At 35.4% G+C, this 12,200-nt stretch overlaps 1 non-coding gene across 1 annotated transcript; it reads right to left on the reverse strand.

The window, feature by feature from the left end:
* Nucleotides 1-12,092: 12,092 nt before the first annotated feature.
* Nucleotides 12,093-12,200, reverse strand: LOC148549871 (small nucleolar RNA R71). The gene has a single exon (XR_015897507.1). It is a non-coding gene; the product is annotated as a small nucleolar RNA R71 (small nucleolar RNA).

The raw sequence follows: 12,200 nt of genomic DNA on the forward strand, positions 1-12,200 counted from the left end.
CTCAACTACACTTGCTTACACCATGGTTTCACCACGAAATCAAAAAGTACTTTAGCACTCATCTAATCTCTCTATATGATAGCTACAATAATTTAAGAAGTATTTATAACATCTTATTTGGTCAAAATAAAGAAAATCCTAAACCCACTAACATAAAACCTAATCTAATAACTAAATAAATAAAATAAAAAAATACATAAAATTAAATTAAACATTCTATTATTTAAAAATATAAACTAATAACTACTAAATAATACTTGAACTCTTCATATCATGAATATTTGAAGCATGTATCAATTATCTCCTAAAAAGGTGTACTTGAAGTAGTTGATAATGTGTGAATTAACAAAAGAATCTTTTGGATGTGAGAAATTTAAAACATAAGAGGGTAAAGAGAGGATTCTGAGAGAAAAAAAAGTGAGAAAAAGAGTCATAGTATGAGTGAAAAAGAGAGTTATAGGGATTGAAAAATTTGTGAGAATGAAAAATAAAGAGATTGATAAAAAAAATGTGATTTTATGCAAAAGAAAGATTTAAGGTGTGGTTATTAACAAATACGAATGAAACCTGTGATAAGTAAAAAATAGTTTTTAAAACTAAATATGGATTGTATGAGTGATTAGGTATGCCATTTGGGAAATTAATGAATAATATTTTGAGGAAATTTTTATAAAAATTTGTATTTATTTGTTTTGATGATATACTTATTTGTAGTAAATGTCTTAATGATCATGTTTTTTTATGTTAAGGCTGTTTTAGAGGTATATCTGATGGGATAGGGAAGGATGCTATTTCATTCTCTTTTCTCAAGGAAAATTCCAAAGGAGCTCTTTCATTGAAGTATCTGCCGCCCAGCCTAGTTACTCCAATCCTTAAGTATTTTCGTGCCATGATCTTATCATTGAATAATCAACGCAACCTCTTTTGGTTGGTCACCACTGGATGATTCCGCGATACAGTCCCCCTATCTACTATTCTATTATCTAATAGTATCATCGAAGTATCCTGGTTTCGCTCCCTAGCGGTATAGTTCAATCTTTAGGGGCATCAGGGCCCTCTTTGAAACAAGGAGAAGATTCTAAAAGAGATAAATCACATATGAAGAAAGTATGCTTTGCTTGTCATTGAAGGCGGTTCCTGCTTCTACCGCGAAAGCAGGACAACGCAAACAAAGGGGGGTAGCGCTGCCCACCTAACAGAAGGCGCGAAAGAAAAGCGAGCCGAGAAAGGAAAAATCGTATGTTGATCTAAAAAAGTGCTCATTTTGTTTGAGTAGAGTGGTGTTCTTGCATTTTGTGATAAGTTCTAAGGAAATTGAGATAGATGAAGAGAAGGATGAAGACAATTAAGAATGTCCCACACCTAATAGTGTCTTTAATTTTAGAAGTTTTCATAGTCTTGCAAGTTTTTATAGGAAGCTTGTGAAAAAATTTTCTACTATTACTGAACCTATTTTTGAAAGGTGTAGGTTCTAAATGGGAAAAAGAACAAAAAAACTATTTTTAACATTCTAAAAGATTTGTTGTGTTTTACACTTATTTTTGTTTTACCGATTTTTACAATACTTTTGAAATAGTATGTGATACCTCTGGAATTGGTATATGTACTATTTTGATGCATGAAAAATAAGCAATGACTTATTTCAATGAGAAATTGAATGGAGCTTATCTTAAGTATTCAACTTATAATACTATATACCTCGGTGAAAGTTTTGAAAGTTTGACAACATTGCTTACTACCTAAGGAGTTTGTAGTGCATACTGACCACGAATCTTTAAAGCACTTGAAAGGTTAAGGAAAGTTGAACAAAAGACATATAAAGTGGATAGAATTTCTTAAATCTTTTCCATATGTGATTGCAAATAAGCAAGGTAATGAGAATGTGGTTGTTAATGCATTGTCCATGAGGTATTCCTTAATTACTATCTTCATTTCTAAGTTGTTAGATTTTGAGTACACGAAGAATTTATGTGCAACGGATTCTAATTCCGTCTCTATATATATTGCGTGTGCGAAGGGTGCAAATAACAAGTTCTATGAGCATGATGGTTTTCTTTTTAGAGATCATAGGATTTGTGTGCCTACTTGCTCTATCAGGAAATTGCGTGTGAATGAATCACATAGTGGTGGTCTAGCGGGTCACTTTGAAATTCAAAAGACTTTAGATGTTTTTGAGCATTTTTATTGGTCCCACATGTATAAAAATGTTGAAAAAATTTGTTCTAGATGTGTTGCACGTAGACAAGCCAAATCTAAATTCTTACCACATGAGTTGTATACTCTTTGCCTATTCCTACTCATCTTTGGATTAATATTTTATAGATTTTATGCTTAGATTACTTAGGACTAGGAAAGGTAGATATATCATCTTCATTGTTGTGGATAGGTTTAACAAAATGGCACATTTCATTGCATGTCATAAAACTGATGATGCCACACACATTGTTGATTTATTCTTTAAAAAAGTTGTTCATTTGCATGATGTTCCTAGGTCCATTATATCTGACAATAATGCTAAGTTTTTTAGTCAATTTTAGAGGGTTTTATGGGATAAGTTGGAAACTAAATTGTTGTATTCTACTAGTTAATAGGACATTAAGAACATTATTGCATGTTGTGGTAGGTAAGAATTTAAAGATTTGGGAGGACTACTTGTCATTTATTGAGTTTGCTTATAATCATTATATGCATTCCTCTACTGGTTATTCCCCTTTTGAAATTGTATATAGTTTTAACGCTTTCAATATTTTGGATTTAATGACTTTACCTTTGAGTGATCTTGTTAGTTTAGATGGAAAGAGCAAAGCTGAGAAGATTAAACCAATACATGAGAAGGCTCATGACATGATTGAAAGGAAGAACAATGCTATGACTGAAAGGATAAATAAGGGTCAAAAGCATATAGTTTTTGAACCAAGAGATTAGGTTTGGGTTTATTTAAGGAAGGAGAGATTTTCTACTCAAAGAAAGTCTAAAATTGATACTAGAGAAGATAGTTCATTCTAAGTATTAGAGAAAATCAATGATAATGCCTACAAGATTGATTAACCAGGTGAGTATGATATTTTAGCTGCTTTCAATGTATTTTTATCTTTCTCGTTTTGATATGGATATAGATTTGAGGATAAATCTTTTTTAGAAAGGAGAGAATGATACATGCTTGGAGGATAATTTAGACATCCAAAGACAAAGGGAAAAAATAGAGATTGTGCGCTTTTGGAAGGTCCCATCACTAGAGCACATGGATAGAAGTTCAAAGAGAATTTTGGGAACTTGGCAGCACAGCTATCAGAACTGGACCGGACCGACTAGTTTGACCGAAAAACCGGTGAATCAGTGGTCTAGCCGATTTGGTTAATAATTCAGACCGGACTTACATTTGACTCGGTCAACAGTAATCGAACCCGTTAAAAACCGACTAATTCGTACTTAGACCACTGTTGACCCGCGCGGGTGCATGGTGGACCCGCATGCCGCCGAACTACTGAAAGAGCTCTGCATGTCCACTAAGAGTAGCAGAAATTAAACTAAAAAATTGAATGCAAGGGTTCAAACAGGGGACATCATGCATATAATGCCCCTTCCCTTGCCACTATGCCAACAAGTATCTTATTACTATATATGACAAAAGATAAATATATAGTATCTTTGAATAAATTATATTTTTATTTTTATTTTTATCTTTTTAAACATGCATTCACATAAATACCAAATTTGATATATTGATTGTATTGTGTTTTTCTCTTTTCTTGTTCATTTAAATTGAGAAAGTATTTTATACTACTGACTAATTTATTATCTCTTTTGCATTATAAATTATATCTAAGAATTGATACTTAATGTTATTAATATATTTGTAAAACATGTATTTTAAATTTTAACTATTAGTTTTAATTTTTTTATAATTTTATATTTTTATTTAATTATGACCGGGTCAACCGGGTGAATCAATGAGTCACCGGTTGACCCAATGATCCAGTGACCCAGTCGTATGACCAGATTAATTACCAGTTCGATTCTAATAACTATGATTGGTCGCACTCATATATGAAGAAATTGAAAGATCCAATCTAAGGTAACTCTTAATACTAGTTCTTTCAGTTTTATACTTTGATCTAGATTGTCAAAGGACATATTTTTTTAATCTTAGGTAGGAAAAACTCTTCCAATGACTTGAGTTGCTAAGAATAAATTTTTTAGAAATATAGTAAAAAGACCCTTATATTTCTTATTATTTTCATTGTGTCTTTTATTTTTTTTTCTTCTCCTTATCATTAAGCAACTTATCAAAGACCTTTTTTTTTTCATTAGAAAATTTAGCCATTGTTTAAAATGAATTTTTTTAGTAGTTTTACAAGGTAAGAAACTAAATTTGAAGGGGAGTCTCAGAATATAAATGAAATAATTTGTATTTATAAATCTCTCGACAACAACTCGTTAGCTCCTAACATCTTTTTTTTTTTTTTTTTTTGCCGTGACTAGTTCATGACGACTAGTTTTAGAATGACTAATTTGTAACAGTTTAAGCAACTCATTAAAGTACTTGTTTTTTCTCATAAGAATTTCTAACTATTTGTTAAAATGAATTTTTCAATAGTTTTATAGGTGAGAAACTAACTTGAAAATGGAGTATGAGAATATAATGAATGATAATTGATATTTATAAATCTCTCTGTGTAAACCCCGCTAAAAACGGTAAATAATTAGTTAATAAATTGAATTTTAATTAGAAAAGCTAAAAATACAAAACTAATATCAAAATGGGATAGAGCTCGTCAAAACGGAAATTTTGATACCAATTTCAAAAATTTGGCCTAAAATCGGACCAGAAGGACCGAACCAGTTGAACCAGAGCCCAAACCGGGCCCGTGGGTCCAACCGGACCCAAATACTTAAATGAAGCAGCAGCTCTTTTCTTCCTCATAAGCTTCTGCGACGCCATAACAGCAAGGGGGGATGAGGAGATTTCCAAACCCTCACCTTCCCTTCTCTCTACCATAACTCCTCCGTCCGGGCTCCGATCGCCGCACCGTTCGCGGCCACGCGCTCAGCGCATTGAGCTCTACCTTTCTATCTGAACAATTTTACTGGTAAGCCTCCTATTAGGTTCAGAATCTCTATCCCTCTTTCTTTGGTGAACTTGAAAACCTATGGTGAATCTTGTCCAATTTTTGTGTTCTAGGTTCAAGTTAGCTTCCGGAACTTGTGGGCTAAAGCTATTGAGCATATGGGTATGGTAAGAGCAACCTAAAACCTAGCTCAATCTTGTACTTGTGATAGAAAACTGAATTGGAGCATATATATATGTATTAGGCGTGGGTTAAGTGGGTATTTATGCGTTGGAATTGAATTGGAATTACTTGGAGGTTTGTTGGTGACCAAGACTTGCTTTGGGGCTGTTTGATTGAGCTTGGAGGGGCTGTAATTTTGTGTTGTGAGGTAGCCTTGGATGAATTAAGTGATCGGCCAAGGTATGGTTAAAGTTTCGCACGTTTAATATTTACGGTGTTGTGAAAACTTAGACTAGAGGAACCATAAGATAAGTTGAATTGTTAATGGCATTTAATGAGTAGCTTGTATTGTTGTTAGTATAATTGTTGGTGAACATATATTGGAGATATGAGGCCTTGAGGTTATTAATTTTATGCCTTGGACTTGCTTGTGATGGGTTGTGTTGGTGTTGATATAGATTGATGATTATGGTTGGTGTTGTTATTGAAAAGTTGTTATATGAGTTGGTGGTTTAATGTATGTGTGAGGGTTGATGATGGCATTAATGGATTGGTGATATGTTGATGGAACATTGTGTGTGAGAAGTTGATAGTGCATGAATGGAATGGTAATTGTGAAGGGTTGTTCATATATTTACATATGATTTATGCTAAATGCAAGATAAGATTATGGCTCTTTGGATTGGTTAAAATTAGCTTGAAATGGTTGTTGAGGAGATAGAAATGGATATGTTAGCAATTTGTATGTTTTATAGGTAAGGAATTGTGAATGTGGTGGAAATGAGGTTTTGAAAGTGTTTTAGTAAAAATGATTTTGGGTAAACTTTGGAGGTCCATAATTTACTCTACAAATTCTGGTTTGAGTTGTAATTTGTTGCAAATAAAATATGGTTTAAAGAGATTTTGATTGATATCAACTTTGTGGAAAATGGAATTTTGTAGAGGAAGTTATGGACGTTACAAGTTTGGTGTATAAAGCTAGGTTGCAGGGTGGCAAAGTTGGCTGCAGAATGCTTCTGGGCATTCTGCCTATTTTTTCAAAAACACGCCATCCACGCGTACGTGTGGTGCACGCGTACGCGTGGCGTGGAATTTTGGCGACGCATGCGCGAGAGGCATGCGTACGCATGTGAGCATATTCACGCGTACGCGTGGATGCTGCCTGCTGCAAAGACCGGTTTTGGCTGTTTTTAAACCAATTTTCCACTTCCAAACCTCCAGTTTCTTCCCTTTAAGGCTTAAAGTATGGTTCTAGGTTCAGTAGATAAAAGAAGTTAGGAAAATAAGGTAACTTGGAGGTGAAGTAAAGTCGATAAGGTGGTAATTTAGATGTGAGAAGGCAGGTGGTACAAATATATATATAAATATCATAAAACTGGCTAATGAAAAGAATAAATATCGCACCTGAGCACTCTTTCTTGAAAGTGCGACCCCAGGAGATGGTGGAAGGTGAGGATCCCCTTCTCTGTTCCTCCTGGTATTGTAAAATCGCCCCCAGCGAGATGGTGGGAGGTTAGGATCCCCTCCTTTATTCCTCCTGGGCATATGAGAACGTACCTCCTGGGTAAACGCAAGAGGGGTGGTTTCGCCCCACTTGCTCCAGGTTGGTTAGTATAGAGGCTCCCCGGGTAGACGCAAGAATTGTGGTTTTGCCCCACTTGCTCCGGGATATGATGAGTTATGTATTAAGGTGCAATGATATGTTGAGTAAGTAATGAATGATTATGAAATGTTAATGATGGTATCTGAGATACGAGTTTCCCTGGGTAAGAACAGTGACTTGCCACCACGTGTTCCAGGTTGATTCTCGATACTCTGTTGACCCTGTGTCGTAAGGGTGACCGGGCACGTATAAATTTCCGGGTATGGATAGTTCCCATTGAGTGATTATATGATGAATGAATATGAACCCTATGCATAGACTCTTGGGGATGCGCGATGGGGGACAGTCTAAGGTTTTTGGACTTGTCGAGTTGGCTGGATAACCGACAGATGGGCCCCATCAGCTATAGGACAGGCATGTATCATTTGCATTTGTTTGTATTGGTTGCTATGCATTTTTTTGGGTATGTCTAAGTGATATATATATTACCTGCTATCTGTTATACTTGCTATTTGTACTATTTGCTCATTACTTGTGCGTGAACTTGTTTGGTTGCTTGTTTCTGTTGCGTTATGATTGATGGAGGAATGGAGGAAATGGAGAAACGGTTTGGTGTTAGGTTAGGATGGAACTTGAGTAAGTTAGGTAGAATTAGAACACCTACGCCCTATTTATGGCTTCTGTTTAGTCCTTAAGTTGGATAACTGAATAACGGAGTTCTAGGATTGCCTATGGCATTCTCAGGATCTTATTTATTATACGCATGGCACTTTTACCATGCTAAGAACCTCCGGTTCTCATTCCATATTGTATTGTTGTTTTTCAGATGCAGGTCGAGAGGCTCCTTGCTAGGCGTCGGGATCCTGGGAAGCGAAGTAGTCCTTGGGTGTATTTTGGCTTTCTGTTTGTATATATGTATATATGTATTTAGCTTACTGATGAGCGGATAATTTATACGCTTTTTGGCATTGCTTTTAGTATGTTTTTAGTAGAATCTAGCTACTTTTAGGGATGTTTTCATTAGTTTTTATGATAAATTCACATTTCTGGACTTTACTATGAGTTTGTGTGTTTTTCTGTGATTTCAGGTATTTTCTGGCTGAAATTGAGGGACTTGAGCAGAAATCAGATTCAGAGGTTGAAGAAGGACTGCTGATGCTGTTGGATTCTGACCTCCCTGCACTCAAAGTGGATTTTCTGGAGCTACAGAACTCGAAATGGCGCGCTTCCAATTGCGTTGGAAAGTAGACATCCAGGGCTTTCCGGCAATATATAATAGTCCATACTTTGGCCAAGAATTGATGACGTAAACTGGCATTCAACGCCAGCCTTCTGCCTAAATCTGGCGTCCAGCGCCAGAAATGGATCCAAAACCAGAGTTGAACGCCCAAACTGGCACAGAAACTGGCGTTCAACTCCACAAATGGCCTCTGCACGTGCAACACTCAGGCTCAGCCCAAACACACACCAAGTGGGCCCCGGAAGTGGATTTATGCATCAATTACTTACTCATGTAAACCCTAGTAGCTAGTGTATTATAAATAGGACCTTTTTACTATTGTATTAGGCATCTTTTGATCATCTTTTGATCTTTTGATCATCTTAGGATCTTAGGATCATCTTGGAACGCATTGTTCTTAGACCATAGGGGGCTGGCCATCTCGGCCATGCCTGGACCTTCACTTATGTATTTTCATACGGTAGAGTTTCTACACTCCATAGATTAAGGTGTGGAGCTCTGCTGTTCCTCAAAGATTAATGCAAAGTACTACTGTTTTCTATTCAATTCTTCTTATTTCGCTTCTAAGATATCCATTCGCACCCAAGAACGTGATGAAGGTGATGATTATGTGTGACGCTCATCATCCTTCTCCCTTATGAACGCGTGCCTGACAAACACTTCTGTTCTACATGAATTAAGCTAGAATGAATATCTCTTAGATCTCCTAACCAGAATCTTCGTGGCGTAAGCTAGAATGATGGCGGCATTCAAGAGAATCCGGAAGGTCTAAACCTTGTCTGTGGTATTCTGAGTAGGATTCAATGATTGAATGACTGTGACGAGCTCCTAACTCGCGATTGCAGGGCGTTAGTGACAGACGCAAAAGGATAGTAAATCCTATTCCAGCATGATCGAGAACCGACAGATGAATAGCCGTGCCGTGACAGGGTGCGTGAGCATATTATTCACTGAGAGGATAAGATGAAGCCATTGACAAGGGTGATGCCTCCAGACGATTAGCCGTGCCGTGACAGGGCATTGGATCATTTTCCCGTGAGATGACCGAAAGTAGCCATTGACAGTGGTGATGTATCACATAAAGCCAGCCATGGAAAGGAGTAAGACTGATTGGATGAAGATAGCAGGAAAGCAGAGGTTCAGAGGAACGAAAGCATCTCCATTCGCTTATCTGAAATTTCTACCCATGATTTACATAAGTATCTCTATCCCTATTTTATTATATTAAATTCGAAAACATCTTCATCACTTTATATCTGCCTGACTGAGATTTACAAGGTGACCATAGCTTGCTTCATACCAACAATCTCCGTGGGATTCGACCCTTACTCACGTAAGGTATTACTTGGACGACCCAGTGCACTTGCTGGTTAGTTGTATGGAGTTGTGTCCACACATAGAGCCACAATGAGGATTCAATACAATTATATATTGTTAATCTCACACAAGTACAAAGAACGAATTAGGATCAAAGCACCAAGCTTTGGAGCCATTACCAGGGATTGTTCGAGCCTGGACAACACAATTTCGTGCACCAAGTTTTTGGCGCCGTTGCCGGGGATTGTTCGAGTTTGGACAACTGACGGTTCATCTTGTTGCTCAGATTAGGTAATTTTCCTTTTGTTTTCTTTTCTTTTTCAAAAATAATTTCAAAAATCTCTCATCTGTTTTCGAAAAAAATAAAAATGTTTTCAAAAATTAATTATTCTATGGCTTCAGAATTTTTAAGAATGAATTCTAGTGTTTCATGAAGCATGTTGAAGCCTGGCTGGCTGTAAAGCCATGTCTAAATTCATTTGGACTGAGGCTTGCAATTTGTTATCAAGAGCAATTTAGTTGTTGCTCATCCACCTGCTGCTGATCCATGATCACCTGCTGAAGCTTGGCTGGCCATTGGCCATGTCTAGTGTTTTGGACTGGAGCTTTCTTTGAAAGCTTGGCTGGCTGGTGAGCCATGTCTAATTCCTGGACTGAAGCTTTAGACTAACATGGCAAGATTCCTGGAATTCATATTAAAAATTTTGGAATCCTTATTTTTCTTTCTTTTTTAAATAATTTTCGAAAAATATAAGATAAAAATCCAAAAAAAATCAGAAAATCATAAAAATCAAAAATATTTTCTGTTTCTTGTTTGAGTCTTGAGTCATATCATAAGTTTGGTGTCACTTGCATATGCATCCTGCATTTTTTCGAAAATATCATGCATTCATAGTGTTCTTCATGATCTTCAAGTTGTTCTTGGTAAGTCTTCTTGTTTGATCTTGATGTTTTCATGTTTTGTGTCTTTTCTTGTTTTTCATGTGCATTTTTCGTTTCTTAGAGTCTAAACATGAAAGATTTCTAAGTTTGGTGTCTTACATGTTTTCTTTGCATTAAAAATTTTTCAAAAAATTGTTCTTGATGTTCATCTTGACATTCATAGTGTTCTTGGTGTTCATCTTGACATTCATAGCATTCTTGCATGCATTCATTGTTTTGATCTAAAAATTTCATGCATTGCATCTTTTTTAAGTGTTTTTCTCTTGCATCATAAAAATTCAAAAAAAAAAAATCAAAAAAATATCTTTCCCTTTTTCTCTCATCAAATTCGAAAATTGAGTTGACTTTTTCAAAAATTTTTTAAAAAAATCAAGTTGTTTCTCATGAGTCAAATCAAATTTTCAATTTGAAAATCTTATCTTTTTCAAAATCTTTTTCAAAAATCAAATCTTTTTCAAAATTATTAGTTATTTTCAAAAATTTCAAAAAAATATTTTTCAAAAATCTTTTTCTTATTTTTATACCAAATTTTCGAAAATAACATAATCAATTAATGTTTTGATTCAAAAATTTGAAGTTTGTTACTTGCTTGTTAAGAAAGATTCAAACTTTAAGTTCTAGAATCATATCTTGTGATTTCTTGTGAATCAAGTCATTAATTGAGATTTTAAAAATCAAATCTTTTTCAAAAACTAATTTCTATCATATCTTTTCAAAAATATCTTCTCATCTTATCTTTTTCAAAAATATCTTTTCAAAATATCTTTCCTAACCTCCTAACTTCCTATCTTTTCAAAATTTGTTTCAACCAACTAACTAACTTTTTGTTTGTTTCTTAACTTTTTCAAAACTACCTAACTAACTCTCTCTCTCTCTAATTTTCGAAAATATCTCCCCTCTTTTTCAAAATTTCTTTTTAATTTATTAATTATTTTAATTTTTAAATCTTAATTTTCGAAAATCACTAACACATTTTCAAAAACCAATTTTCAAAAATCACTAACTCCTTTTCAAAAATAATTTTCGAAAATTCCCTCTCTCTCTCTCATCCTATTCTATTTATTCATTCATTAACTAACATCTCTTCTTCACATCATCACCAAATTCGAACCCCCCTCTTCTATCTGTGTTCGAATTTCTTCTTCTTTTCTTCTACTAACAATAAGGATCCTCTTTACTGTGACATAGAGGATTCCTCTTCTTTTCTTTTTCTCTCCTCTTTCTTATGAGAAGGGACAGAGAAAAAGACATTCTTGTTGAAGCTGATCCAGAACTTGAAAGGACTCTGAAGAGAAAATTAAGAGAAGCTAAATTACAACAATCCAGAGACAACTTGATTGAAAATTTCGAACAAGTAAAGGAGATGGCAGCCGAACCCAACAACAATGCAAGGAGAATGCTTGGTGACTTCACTGCACCTAATTCCAATTTACATGGAAGAAGCATCTCCATTCCTGCCATTGGAGCAAACAACTTTGAGCTGAAACCTCAGTTAGTTTCTCTAATGCAGCAGAACTGCAAGTTTCATGGACTTCCATCTGAAGATCCTTTTCAGTTCTTAACTGAATTCTTGCAGATATGTGATACTGTTAAGACTAATGGAGTAGATCCTGAAGTCTACAGGCTCATGCTTTTCCCTTTTGCTGTAAGAGACAGAGCTAGATTATGGTTGGATTCTCAACCCAAAGACAGCCTGAACTCTTGGGATAAGCTGGTCACGGCTTTCTTAGCCAAGTACTTTCCTCCTCAAAAGCTGAGCAAGCTTAGAGCTGATGTTCAAACCTTCAGACAGAAAGAAGGTGAATCCCTCTATGAAGCTTGGGAAAGATACAAACAGTTGACCAAAAAGTGTCCTTCTGACATGCTT

Source organism: Arachis ipaensis, chromosome B8, assembly GCF_059453495.1.
Source record: "Arachis ipaensis isolate K30076 ecotype BB chromosome B8, ASM5945349v1, whole genome shotgun sequence".
Classification (NCBI taxonomy): domain Eukaryota; kingdom Viridiplantae; phylum Streptophyta; class Magnoliopsida; order Fabales; family Fabaceae; genus Arachis; species Arachis ipaensis.